This window comes from Halyomorpha halys, unplaced genomic scaffold (genome assembly GCF_000696795.3).
Source record: "Halyomorpha halys isolate HHAL.00 unplaced genomic scaffold, Hhal_1.1 Scaffold29.1, whole genome shotgun sequence".
NCBI lineage: Eukaryota > Metazoa > Arthropoda > Insecta > Hemiptera > Pentatomidae > Halyomorpha > Halyomorpha halys.
This window is the reverse complement of record NW_027115892.1, coordinates 395,985-411,285: the sequence shown is the minus strand read 5'-3', so window position 1 is coordinate 411,285 and position 15,301 is coordinate 395,985. Positions and strand designations below refer to the sequence as shown.

Below are 15,301 nucleotides of genomic sequence, written 5' to 3'. Positions count from 1 at the left end.
AAAAAGAAACTAAACCACTCTCAAACAACTATAATAATAAAAAATAAATCTAAATATGCAATTTAAGTCTCATCAACATTGTTTCGTTTTTAACAATCTGATAAAACATAAAATTTTGTGAGACTAGTCATCCCAGATCTTGAAATGTGTATTTTCGCCGAAAACTCGAATATATACTTCGTAAGTGAAAGTAAAAAAATCTAAAACTAAAACGAATATTATAAAAAACATACTAGGAATTGATCTATGTATTTTTTAATATATTATTTTCATATTACTACGAAACCCGTTTTATCATCACTATCGTAACATTTAAAATAACAGATTCTACTCGGCTTATCAATTATTAAAGTAGAATAACATTAGTTACATACAGTCCATAACTGAGTTTCAAAACATTCGGACACTTAAGTGGTTAAAAAAATATATATAAATGTTTTTAGAACTCAAAAACTATACATCACTGCCACTCATTCAAAAGGAAATTATAATTGATGAAATAAAACAAAACAAAACTAAGATCATATAAACTAGTTTATATTTTTATCTTATAATGTAAAAGATCAGATACCACTCAGTTACTGACTTCTTGACTGTAATTCAAAAATGACAGTCCCCATGAAGCAGAAATTATTAATGGCGGTCCAACTTATGCTGTAGATATGCAATAAAGCTGGGTTAAAAAACAAATTAACTCTAAGTGGTTAAAAAATATATATATATTTCTAAAATAATGGAGGGAGCAATTAAAACCGCCCTTAGAACTAGAATGATATAAAATTTGTGGTGAAATGTTGATAGCTTTATTGTATTGACATTTTCAAGTGTTTAATAACTAAAATGATTGTACACTATTGTATTTTTATCATACATCTTAACTAATTAAATAAAAAAGTTATGAAATATAATAATTTCGGATTATGACTCAGACTTATCGGTCTGTACCTGATTAGTATAAAAAATAAACCTCAATAAAATATATTTTACTAAATTTTTTATAATGATAACTGTATATTTCTGTTATCACAATAGGGGTATTTATGATCTTTGGTTTAACATGTTAAAGCGTGTTAAATGGAAAAAGTCATGTTAAATCGAAAAAAATTGCCTTCCTTTACCGTGGTAAAACGAAATAAAATTTAACATGGCTGAGAGTCTGTTACTTGGTCTGTTAAATGAAGAATGACGTCACACAATAGACCAGTTGAGATCGCCGCCATTTTTGTTGTGACAGCTCAGTTCTTTCGTGTGTTTGTGGTATTCATATCCCTGTTATTAAACCAGAATGGATAATTTTAATGATACATTTGAGAGAGAAAAAAACAGTAAAAAAAACAATGTAATTTCATTCTACTATCTGAAAATTTGTAAACGCTCGCCAGATAAAAATCTCACAATATGAACCTTGTAATTATTCTTAGGGGACATATGTCCCAGAATAAAGTTATTTTTTCATTTCATTTCATAATCTAAACTTTCTCACAAATTCCACTTTTCACTCACTCTAGGCATGTTGTAATTAATTACTTAAATCAAAACTGAAGTAAACAATAACATGAGGGTCTGGAAGGAAGGTTATAAACATAAAGGCTTATACAACAAGTTGCTGAGAAAATCCGCTAGGGGCTCTTATGCATTTAACGTTTAACATGACTTCAAATAGGGCTCCTCACAATCTTATAGTTATAACATTTAACATGGTAAAACATTTAACATTTAACACAACATCATGAATACCCCTAATCACTAACCTCCATGAGTTTAGGGGCCCATTTAATTTTTTTATTTCTTCTCCACTTTATCCATTTAGAGATGGCAGCGAAAATAAAGTCAGCCGTGGGAAGCCCCCAGCTGAAGCCACGACCAGTATCTATTATAAAAGGGGACATAGATTTGGAGGAAGTGAAACAAACAAGAAAATGGCGGCCTTTTTTATGCTATTGCCGCCTACTACGCAGCGGCCGCCAGGTACCCCACCCCTCAGGGAGGGGGGACCTATCCAATACACGCAACATTTTTAAATATTACGCAGTGTTGGTCAACAACACACCCACCGCTATGGATATCTTATCCCCTGTCGGATGATAACTTTGTAAATATCGCACAAAAAATTTTTTTTTCAAAAAGCCGACCGTTAAAATAAAATCAGAAATAGTTGCGATCGATAAGAATTAAAGGTGTCAGCTGACGTAACACAACAAACAAGTCAAAGAGCCAAGGGTAAACAAACAAAAAGTTATTTCACCCCAATTTTTAATTACTTCAGTGAAAACTATATATACATTCACTAATCAAAATCACTTTTATTTAAATAAATTTGTTCTAATTCATGTAAGAAATAGCTGATTTTATTATTATTTTTATTGTATTCGATTCCTACTTGACATTGATTTTTTTAGAGTCGAGGTATTTAAAGCAATCTGACTGACTACTTTGCATATGGCCTATTATCTACTAAATGTATTTACATATAAAAAAAATATACAATTAACAAAAATAAAAGATAAAATTTTTAATTTAAAGAGAGAGAAACCACATCTGTCTGCATTGTAGACGAAAGCTTGAGCCAAACATGGTGTGAAAACCTTTTTAACATAAGTTGATTAAACATAAATACCTTGAAACCCATAGAAAAAAAAGAAAAAAAAATTGCAATATCTTTCTCAAAATCTATGAATTTCGTATAATTGGACTGAATCCAGTGAGCACCGAATCAAAAATTAATTTTTTGTAATTTTTCAGAACAGCCGCCATTTTTTATTTCCCCCTACTATGTATGGCATAGTCCTCAATTTTAATTATTAATTATATATATATTTGATTTAAGTAATCAATGATCGGGGTGAAATTAATTTTTTTTCATCGGAATCTAGATTTATGATGTATAGACTAATTGCAATATGCAGTAGTGTAACACTAGTTCCGATTCTTAAGAATAAATGATACGGGAGTAGTAGCAGAACTTGAAATGAACAGAACAGGATTTAGTCAATGAGGAAAATTCATACTAAACCAGGTTGTCAAACAGTATTCGATTTGACCGAGCAGAATAAACACCGTTATATTCCAGTTGTCAAAGGAAAATAGATCAGAACTTGCTGTTCTAACCACTAGGGGAAGGAAAATCCAATAGCGGCTTTAAATTTGAAACAGTGAAGCTCTAACTTAGTTTTGGTAAATCGCTTTACCAAAACTAAGCGATTGCTCGAAAGCAAATGTATCGGCGTTATGGTAAGGAAAAATCTTTTTTGGAGGAGAACTAAACTATATTTTACTTAATATATAAAACTTAGAATTATGTCCGGTGAGATAGTCTCAGCTATTTTTGTTATAATTTTGTCCAGTTTAAATAATCAATAAAAAAAATATATATAGTTAAACAGTAAGTTAAACACGGCTAAAGTGTTTGTTCCCTATAACATTCACCTCAAATAATAAATAAATTTGAAAAAATGAGCATACAATATAAAAGCTTTCTCTCAGACTGTTCGAATATATACTTAGGTTATAGATAAGTATGCAAAGTATATAACTATTAAGTTGGGAAATTGAATTTAATATAAAAATTACAAATATTATATTTAATTATCTCCAATACGAAATAATTGTACTCAAAATCAATGGTATTCTGCTAGGAGTATTTTAATAAATTAATTATTCGAAACTCAACTAAGACGTTCTTTAAGAAATTTTAAAAAATTTTGCATTAAAAAAAATTAAGATGACTAAAATTAATAACTAAGTGCCAGAAATCGCTATAATTTTTTTTAATAATTTCTAAAATAAATGTTACTATTTAATTTGTATTTGTTTAAACTAAAGGATAACTGTTATGTAGGAATTTGTACTTAAAAAGGCAACTTGATGGAAATGTCTGAAACAGCAATTAAATAAAAATGGACCTTACAGATAAAAAAAAGTTTCTGAGTTGATTGAATTATAATTTTACATTCTCACTAACTAACGTAGGAAAGTATTTATACAGTATTTGACCATCCTTAGAATACAGATGTTCATTCGTATTTCAGATTTGTTAGATTTCAAGCAAAATCGGGAATTGTGCAGGTTGGTTAGACCTAAACGTCCCATATCCACTTCATCAAATTCCACCCACTACTACATTTAAGCGGAGAAATCTGTATTTTCCGTAAAATACCTATATTTCGAAAAAGTTTAATCTCGTAGATATTACTCTAGAACTACAAATCATTAAGTTTGAAATGTACCCACTATAAATCTGTATAAATAAAATAATTAAAAATGTCGTTGTAAGTTATTTTATATTAGTCTTAACGCAGAATTTCCAAGGAAGTATTAAAGAACACACTGCTAGGTTTATGTACAATAGCAAGGTGCAGTGTTTTAAGGTTAGGCATGGGAAAAATTGACACATTTGATAAGTATCCCATAGCAAGCTCATCGGAACATAAGCTTAGAATGAAGTTTGACCAGTACCTAATTCCAGTTTTTAAACCTTTCACTTTTATTAAAATTTCAGTAAGAATTTAAGAATCGAAATTGCAATTCGTCACTTCTCCATGAAATTCACTAGAAAGAATTTTATACATCGAACGAGGCCTGGGACCTCCACGGTCTACCACGCCAATGAAAAAAAAAATGATTAACATACACTTATATTTATTCATGATTTTCAAATGCATAAACAATCATCGTCCGCTATGTTAAAAAAAAAATCCATTTAAATTTGTTTTAATAAAATAATTTGCATCCGAGTTAAGGTTTGAACACTTTTTTATTATTTCTTTACATGTCTTACGTTTCGGCCATCTTCAAAGACAATCTTATATAATCTTATAACTTACACTTAAATATACACCTCATATCCAATAATTTAAAAATATTTTCCAGAGCTATTCAGATCATCAAATTTGGTCAAATCCATCTACTTTGGTACTTTTTCATTAAATTAACAGTTTTAAAATTTAATGGAAAAGTGACAATGAAACTAGCCTCAAAAAGTGAAAAGATTAAACATAATTCGATTAAAAGTTATTTTATAACAAAACTATCACAGAGAAAGATTCGGAAAATAATTTTATTGGCTCAAAGTGACTAATATTTCTAACTTTTCTTATGAATGATGAATTACAATGCTCAATATCTATTATAGAAATTATTCTCGTCACAGGATCGTTAAAGTGAAATAGCCTAACGACTAAGGGTTGCTTCACCACATTCAAATTAAACCCATCATTTCAAACCTTGTACACTACATTTACCCTTATCATGTTATTGATCCAAGAGTCAATATCCTTTTATATCCATTCAGGCACTTCGAAACGATCCATCATACAAGAAGTTATACATCTAGAACCAAGAGGTGTAGTTTCGATAAAGATGAAGTTGTGATGATAAAATTAATGGCTGGGGAAGTGATAATTGATAATTTTAAGTCACGCGATTATAATTATAGTTAATAAAGAACCGATAAACTTGTTAAATAATCATTAATTGGTACTCATGAAACCAGCAAGGGTGATTGTTGATAGAGGAGTTTACTTACAGGAGTCGCCTCCTTGAAGGCTGTGTAGAGACTGAATGTACCCAAAAGGACACTGATCTATTTGGGATCTTGACCCTTTCAATTGCTTCTGAGGTGCTACGTCCTTCCCAGCCTCTTAACCTTACTTCAGCATTCAATTACTTCTAATGGTTATAATGGAAGAGGAGAGGTTTCACGGCGTCATGACAATTGCATTTATTCAATTACATTTTATTGGATAACTGGTAGGAAAATAATTAATACACTTCAAGTATACAAAGTTACTCGTCAAAGAAATTTCTATTATAATCTCTCGCAAATTTTTATGAGAAATCATCATAGTAAATCTATAGACCAATAGGCAATATGGCGGCTACTCGAATTCCAGGCGACTAACAGCGAAGGCTAAAACCGAGTTGATGAGCAGTCTCCTTCACAGTTAAAGGACGGAAAGATGAACCGCTGTATACAGCCTCTCACATATTTTGTCATAAATGTCAATATATTTTTCTTTATATAGGTACCATGTAACCCTCATTTATATTATTCAAAGGCATAGCTGCTGGTTGTGAAATAGTTGAACTAACCTATACCACACTAGATACCTAGTGTACTAGGTACTACCAACCAACTTTTAAAAAATTTGTACATATTAATAAGGTTTGGATTCAACTCATTTGCGGTTGTAATTATCTAATAATATCTAAAATTGAGGATGAATGATTATATGCATGTGTTTATTTATTTATTTCGTTTTGGCAAATTGATAGAGTTGTTCCAACGACTACTAATTACAGTCAAATACCTTACAGCACCTGTGGGTTTATAACAGCCCTGATTTGTTCTCCAAGATTCCGATCTGATCAAGTTCTCCAGGTACCGTATTATCGCCATAGGCACAAAAATGGTTAGAGCTTAATAATACAAACATAGAGCATTCAAATACAGATTTTAATTAAAATTCTTTAGATAAGCCTGATTATGCACGGTAGACCTCATAAAAGAGTACTATAAACCTCTTTCCATTACACTAGATCCAAGTACAACAGCTAAGAGTTTATTCATTTAAAAGGAAAATACATATCCGAGTAATTAAACAATACAAAGAGATTACCGAAAGAAAAACAATCGAAGAGTGGTGTTATAATCCTACTCTCCTGCAAAGCAAAAGAGAAGCCAAAAAATAAACCACGCCCACAATAGAAAGGTTTACTTTGAGGTTAGGAATGTCCACCATTAGAATCTAAACTGAAGCATAAGGCAGCTAGAGACTGGCTCGCACTCTTTCCCTACTTCTAGGGCACGCCCCTGAAAGTCACATAGTCCTGCTTTTTTGGATTCACTTTTTCTGCCAGCTAACCTCCTCGCTCCCCCCCTCCATTATACTCCTTCCTCAAAGGCTCAGGGTAAGAATATGATAAATCGCATGATGGAAATTTTTCAGTATAGTAGTATCTGACTGAGAAAAAATCAGCAATTCTTATTTAATGTTTTTAACAGTTCTTATTCCATAGTATATTGAAATATTACTAGTTGACCTTATCCAATTTTTGCATGTCATTTAGCACCGATGAAGTTCTATAAAGTGGAGCGAAACTTTGGTTACTAATAAATAGTTGTTTTTTTTTTTGTTTTTTTTTAACTTTTCTTGACCACCTTTCCTACGCCCCGCGATTTAGTTTATATAATAATATCAATTTCAAGACTAAAAACATATGCCACTAATACGTTTAAACAAACTTTATTAAACGGTTTTATTTAGCTCACCACGTTTGTTTTATTTTTTTATTTATTTAAGAGTTTAACTTAAAAATTTTAAACTTTAATATAATTTAAAAAAAAGTTAAAAGAAATTACAAACATTTAGAGTAGCTACTCAAAAAATAATAAAAAGGTAATTGGTTTATTTTACTGAACTTAAAATGTGAGCATTAAAATAAAACACCTTAAATTAAATCAGGAGGAAAAAGAAAATATATATTAAATCCCCTCAGAAGGGGATAATATAGGAAAAGAAAATCCAGGAAAATCCGGGGGGAAAAACAGGAATTCAGTGCGGGTACTATACCAGAATTTCCGGTTATTTATCGAGTAAATAATGAATAAATATATTTCGCAACAATAATCAATTTTAATAAATTTTTTTAATTAAAGAAAAATAAATATATATTTCTTAAAAACCTCTGAAACTTTGATGTTGACGTGAGATATCTGTCAATAATTTTAAAAAAACACCCATCGTAGATTTCACACCCAATTAATAATTTTTTTTTTTATATACTAAAAATTAATTATTACTTATAATTTTACTAACCAAATTTATTTACAATTTTACAAACCAAATTAAGATAAATAATATAAAATTCAAGAGGCAGCAGTGAACTACTTTTTCTGGATTTATTTCTCTCAACATATTTTTTTTTTAAATCTCAAACTTTAAATGTATTAAACTAAACATAAAATTTTAAAAACTTTAAAAGAAAATTAATAATTTATTTGAACTTAACTAACTTGTACAAAGAAAAACATCTCGTTTACATAGTTAAAGCTCATGACTTTAATTATTATAGAATTTATTAATTTGATAGACTAAAAAATCGATTTTATTAACAATCAAATTTTGAGCTTTATTTTAATGTCTTAGATTAATTTAGTAAAAGGTTAATAATATAAATCCATTGTTAAAAAAATAAAATTAAAATAAAAACATCCCCACATTTTGTAGGCAAAAATGAAAAAAAAAAAACTTTATCAAAAATAAATTTGAATTTGATTTATAATCGTTACATATATTTCTCAAAAGCTATACAATGCAATACAACTTAACTCAGAAATTCATAATCCAATCAATCAACATAAATATTAAGCATTCTAATAAAAATATATTGTAAAAGGAGTATAAAAATAAAAGTTTTATTATATAAATTATCATGTGTTTAGTCGTCATTGAACAGGGTTGTAAATATTGTACTACATTTACAATCGATTGAGCAAAGAGTGCTGCATTAAACAGTAGAAAAGCAAATAACAGACCCTAATATAAGATGTTTTGCGATAACTGATATCGAATTTGATAAGGAAATTACAGTCTAACTATACATCACGAATCTGTCAGGAAAAAAAAATGATCATGCGCTCTCAAATAAACAGGAAATATTGTGTAATCTCAAATATATCACGATTTTACTTGAAATATTATTTTAATCTATTATTGAAAATGTTTAGATAATATTTATAATAAATTCTTATCTCATGATGAAGCAGAATCCTATCCCATCGGATGATAATGGGGAATATAATCATAAATACCCCAAGAATCTGTCCGACCCTACCTAGCGAAATTCTGATAAAAAATAGTAAGAAATAAAAATAAATCTGGTGTGGTTTTGGAACACAATTCTCATTTACTAGAGTTGCCTAACTGTGAAACTAATAGCTAATATTTCCATGGTTACGATGTTTATTAATCAATGTTTCATTCATGAATAGGGTTCATATCCACGGCAATTTTAGCTATAGCTAGTTTTTGCCCATCTTTGACAGCATCCTTCATACAAAAGTTTTATTTATCAATATTTTTGTAATTTTGAAGGTTAAAATTATGAACAAACAATTTTAATTTTTCTGTTACTATAAAATTTGTATTTATAGTTTCTCGAAATGGGAATAACGAATATACATTTTGTTTCTAGACCTAGTTGATATAAAAGACCATTTAATTGCATATTGATGAGTCGATATGATGAAATGAAAACCGTTAAGAGTCGTTATCATGAAAATCAAAAAATGTGTAAAATCGACTTGAAGTGGCACTTCCAGTTTTTCGAAAAATTTATTATCACATTCCAGTTATATCCCCGCCTTAAATATGAAATTTCAGTTTCATGCGACTTTTCATTTTGTAACTAGGATAGCACACACGGTGTTAACAGACCATTTTGGTTGTTTGGACTTGAAACATGCATTTCTGTAAAAATTTCGAGTACGAAATTTTTTTGCGTTCCTTTACTATAAATTTCACATATCCGTAAGTCAAAGTAAAAAGGAAAACTTATTACAATTTTGGCCGTAAGATGCCTTTAAATAACTAGTAACAATCAGAAATGTTTTAAATTTCTAAATAAGTATTTCTAAAGCGGGGGTCTAGAACATTTGATTTTTTACTGCCTACGCCAATTGTAGACACACAAGGAATAAATCAAATGAATAATCCCACACTCGAAGGAAATGTTATTTGTTCGCAGTAAATAAAGATTACATCTAAACCAAGGAAAGTTTTTCCTTGAAGGATATCCGGAACTTGCGTCGCCACATAATGAAACAACAAAAAATAAAATGACAAAACAAAGGAGACGAAAATAAATCAAGTGGAATAAATACTGCAGATTCATAAATCGACTAGCAAGTTCCTTTGTTATTACAAAGGATAATACCGCATTAATTTTTAATAATGCTTATTATCTAAAGAAAAGAAATAAATATGCTGTGAATTGCGTTTCAAAACAAGGAATCGTAAAAGGAAGAAATAAATAAAAGCTTACATAACCAAACCGAAAAAAACAAAACAGGAAAAGCAAAAGAAGTAATCATAATTTAATAAGTAGAATAACATTGCATAAAGTGGGATAATTAGTGCTGATTTAAGTTAGAAACTCTCTGTTTCTCTCAAAAAAATAAAATTAATTCTACTAAAACAAAAAGTAAATTAATATCTCGTAGATTGTAGGAAGATAGTCCGGTTGTCAATTAAGGTATCAAAATAGTATACAAAACCAATACAAAATGTATTGTTAACCAAGGTTTCGCAATATGAAACTACGATGACAACTGGCAAGTGAAACGTTGGTTAACAATAAACAGTTTTCTTTTACTATTTTGATACCTTTATTGACCACCACTCAGACTATCTTCCTACAATTTACTTCACACGGTCAACTATCTTCTTCTAATATAAATTAATATATGATGGAATTCGCGGTGAGAATGACACCGGTCTAAATAAAATATACTGCTCATCAAAACGGATTTTATATTCATAAAATAGAGTATTACGGAAACTTTAATAATAGTCAACAATGTTTCTAAGTTCCATAAAACATTAGTGCAGTAATCTGTTTTTGTTATCTGAGTAATGGAAGATCGAGTGAAAAAAACACTCGCAAAGCTAATGAAGGAGTCATGAAGAATGCCATAAAGGAATAAAGGAATAAAGGAATAAATTTCAGAATTATTTTTTTATAAAGGCTGTTGGCAAGCTATGCACTTCATCCTGCTATGCATCTTAATACTCAAAAATTTCATTCATCTTTTTTTTTTAACCAATTTTCATTTTTAGCCAGATGAATCAATTGCTTAAAATTAAGTCCTGGGAATGAAAATACAACTCTAATTTTAAAAATAAATAAATATAATATGAATATCTGAAAAAGAAAAAAATATAAATAAATTTCATAGTAAGGTGTCAAACAAATTCTAATAAACATTGTACAGTTCATTTACACATCCAAACTACACTCAATCAAAACTGTTTCACAATCAAACCTTCTAGTGCGTTCACATAATGTTTGCGTTTCTCAATGCATACAACTAACAGCATCGTACCCCTATATTTTGGTTTATGACAAGCGTAAAACAATGACGAACACTTTTTGGACTCAGGAGGCGCAAAAACCATTGAGGCGCTGACATGGGAATAGAAGTAAGTAAACGATAAATAAGAATTTCAAGAAAAAACGAGTTTAAAAAATTTATTTTCAATTTTTGTGAAATCTTGTGACATATTTACTAATTTTTTTTTCTCTTTCCCTCTTTTAAATGTCCACCAAAATTGAAAGTCAACGAAAGTATGGTTCTCTCAAAAACTCCACAACCTCGAAAAAACATGTTCCCCTTCAAAAACTTTGATGGGTCTACCTTTCTGAATTACCCTGCACTCCAGCCCACTAGCAACAACAATGGTCTATTAATTTTGCCGAACGAAATGTATACAATTAAATTATATCCAACACCCAAGAAAACTTGCAAAAACGTAAAGAAAAAATTAAGTTTATTCTGTTTTAATTCTACCAACCTTACAATTTTTCAATAGTTCATAACTATTAAATTATGGTTTTGGAAATATTGCTCGCCACACAACTTGCTCCAAGCTTTAATAAACTTCGTCCTGAAATCTCTCCTTAACCATAATAAGGAATTAATTGAAAAGTATCACAACATGGAGCTAAAGCTTACTTAAGTTTTTATAGTAAGACGATATTTTTAACAATAACAGTTTTTAACAAAATTTCTATATAAAATTTCTATAAATTTAAATAAAATTCTATTTAAAGTATAACATTCAATAAAATGTTAATTAGCTTTGAGAATATGTTATTTCATTAATTTTTTTTTTTTTTCGAAATTGATAGATTTATTTATTGATTGATATTACAATCTTCCACACAGTTGTGGGCAATAGGTAATAGTGATGAATGATCTCATACATACTAAAATAAAAAATAAAAAAAATAAAATAAATTAAAAAAAAAAAAGATGAACATAATCAAACTATATTTCATTAATAAGATTATTGCAATGGGATGAGGACAGATTATATGTCCATTTCATAGCCCTAAACTATACATATACACTTATACAGGGTTGTTGGCAGACCAATATTATAAAAGTGAGATGGGATTTTAGTCAAAATTTCGTCCTGTTAATTTCGTTTAAAAAATTAAATTGTTTAAAATTTCATTCTTAGGCACTTTTTTGATACATTTTTCTATTAAAATATTTCACTATTACTAAAACCCCAGTAAAAATAAACAATAAAATAGTTTTAATAATAACTCCTTACAAAATATGAGTTGCTGGACCCTCTCAGCGACTCACATCTGGTCCGGTTGAGAATCACCGAAAACTCAAACGAGGGTTCAAAATTTGTAGCGTACCGAATTAATGTGAGAGTAGTACCAAAATTTTAATTGTTAATGAAAAAAATTATATCACTTTTCATCTATTTTATAAACAAAAATAATGGAGAAATATGTCATTAAAATCGAAATTTTTAACCAAAAATGAAGTTCAAAACACCGCCTTTATAACAAAAAATACTGGTGCTTAAAAAACGTGAATAACTCGGTTAATGCTTATATTTAAACCTATATGGTTGATAAAAGAAGAAACAAAAATTTACTATGATTTCATCATTGCGTAATGAGCAAACATCCATGAACATTGTTTTCAATACTTCGCTAGGTTCAGCTCAGGGTCTAACAAATCTAAGATCTGCGGGCGGCACCGTTTCGAATCCGGTTCGGAAACGACATCTTTCATTGAGTGGTGGTCCCACAAAATGAAAAACTCGATCCCCCGCCATGGTTAGAATTGGTTGGTCACCTGTAGATAATCCCCTGTATGCCAGAAATAACCAGGAAGACAGTTATAAAAAAGAAAAAGTTTATTTTTTTTTTTTACTTTATTAAGTTTATTCACAACTGTAAAAGTATTTTTACAACCAGCGAATGAGATGTAGAGAGAGAGAGAGAGAGAAAAAAAAAAAAAGTCATGAAGGCATGAAGGTTAAGGTCATCCAATGATGCCTCTCCATTAAAATTGAAATTTAAAAATCAATTTAAGAGGTCCCTATTCCAGCTCCTTCGTAAACGTCGTCTCGTATCTGCTAAGTCTAGTGTTGATAGTCCTTGAATTAGAGGGTTAGTGTCTGTTGGAAGTGCGTCGTGAAACCGTTTATATAATGATTTAATGGTTGTTTGTACGTAGGCAGTTCGTAAGTCTTTGTGTAAGTTCTTGTTACTGATGTAGGGGGAAGCACTACTGATCAGTCTTAGTAATTTTGATTGAAACTAAAAAGTTTATTAACACACAGTTTTGATCCAAATTACTCTCAACTTTTATTCTCAAAAACTCCCCAACGTTTCGGCCCTCAGACCATTTTCAAGGATACAACCTTAAATATTGATTTAACAGACTTTATGAATCTGTTATAAATGATGATCATAAATGAAAAAGAGAAGATTATTTGTGTAAAAAAGTTTTTAAATTTAGGATATAAAAAGTTATATGTGACATGGGAAATTAACCTGCAAATAAGATTTTAAAAACAAGACATCAATATTTAAGGTTGCCACTTTGAAAATGGCCTGAGGGCCGAAACGTTGGAGAGTTTTTAAGAATAAAAGTTGAGAGTAATTTGGATCAAAACTGAGTATGTTAATAATGAAATAAACCACTCTCAAACAATCATTATAATTAATCATTAAACTAAAAAGAAAAAGTTTAGTATTCTATCTATCGTTCAATGATCTCGCGCCAACATGCAATGTTGGAGTTATACTAGTAAACCGTTACGGAATGGCTTCTCAACTATAATTCACTTTACTAACATGACTGATTTCTCCTAAAGAAGTATAAAGATAAGGATTCCGAATTGCACATCATTGCTTTCATGAAGCATGGATTTCCCTTTCAATAGATCTTCCATCCGCTAACCAGGCTGTGTACGGATGACTGTAATACAGAAGTAGGCATTGCAAGAATAAGATTATACAATGGGGATCGTTCATTGCGGCATCGGTTACAATGTCATATTGCCTAATGCGTCTCATTCTCAGAAATGCACAGTTGTTTGTCAATCTTGTACAAACAATGTAAGAAATCGATTGGCTTTAACCTTGTTATCATTGAGTACGAAATATCCCGCCCCAATTTTATAGTCCCAAGAACAAATTATGTAGAATATAAAAGAGTCTATATGTGAGAATGATGTTTACATAAATTGACATTGACAAGAGATTATTTGTGATTAAAGGTTAAGTAACAGAGTTTATGCCCAGTTAATGGTTTAATCATTTCATATATTGTCTTATAATTCAGGTTCTATACATGGAAGGTTATTAATATCATCTAGTTGGATTTAGTGAAATTACCTTTTGTTACGGCGGGTAGGGGTTCAAAAGGAACCTTTACTAGCCCAACCGTGAAAAGGAAAGAAATGGTCGAATTTTGTTATTTTTTTATTTTTAAATAAGTAAACATAACAAAAGAAACAAAAAATATACAAACTAGGAAAAAAAAGAAAGCTTAATAATATTACAAAATAAAATTAATTGAACAAAAAAAATATACAAACTAGAGAAAAAGTCTTATATCACCGGTGATTGGTGAGGCCCCGGTTGTGGTTGTTCTGAGTGGACATTCTCGTGGAAGTAGATCGACAAAAGGGACGTACGTCCGCCCGCCTTGTCCTCTTGGAGGATGAGTTGAAGAAGTCCGCCCGCCGTGGCTAAGATGACCAGAATGCTGGTTACTACGAGAGCGTAGTGAGGAGATAAAGGAGACGATGTGTGTGCACAAGTAGAGGCGCTAAGAAGTCATCTGTCTGTTTGCAGTATAAAAAACAACAGAGAGCGGATTAGTTTTGTTTTTTATATCATCTGTCGCATAGTCGATTACCGATCATATGTTGGCCGCAACACCTTTCTTTCAAATATATCGGTGAGACAACCAAAAACGTACCAAAACAGATCAACTTAAGAGTAATTGACAAAATATTAAAAATATGAACACAACAGCACTGACCTAACATTTCATAAAATAAAAATATAACAATGATTTCACAAATCTAAAAACACTGCTGTATATAAAATTAAAATCTGTACCGCTTCAACCTATTAAGTGGAGTACTTTGTAAGGAACTGTTACAAGACCAACGGTTGTGCAAGGAGGTGATTTGGTCAGAATCACACTATATCGCCAATTTTCTACCTAATTTTTTTTTTTTTTTTTTTTTTTTTA

The 15,301-nt window shown here is 30.1% G+C and overlaps 1 protein-coding gene across 6 annotated transcripts in view; it reads right to left on the bottom strand.

The window, feature by feature from the left end:
- LOC106684431 (uncharacterized) overlaps positions 1-15,301 on the bottom strand; it is a 284,598-nt gene that overhangs the window by 60,076 nt on the left and 209,221 nt on the right. Inside the window, exon 1 of one of the 6 annotated variants that reach the window (XM_067052859.1) lies at positions 5,525-5,887. The exons of the other annotated variants lie outside the window; for them this stretch is intronic. The gene's annotated coding sequence lies outside the window, so the exon portion shown is untranslated. Of the gene's footprint in view, positions 1-5,524; positions 5,888-15,301 lie in introns of those variants that run through there. 6 annotated transcript variants of the gene reach the window in all.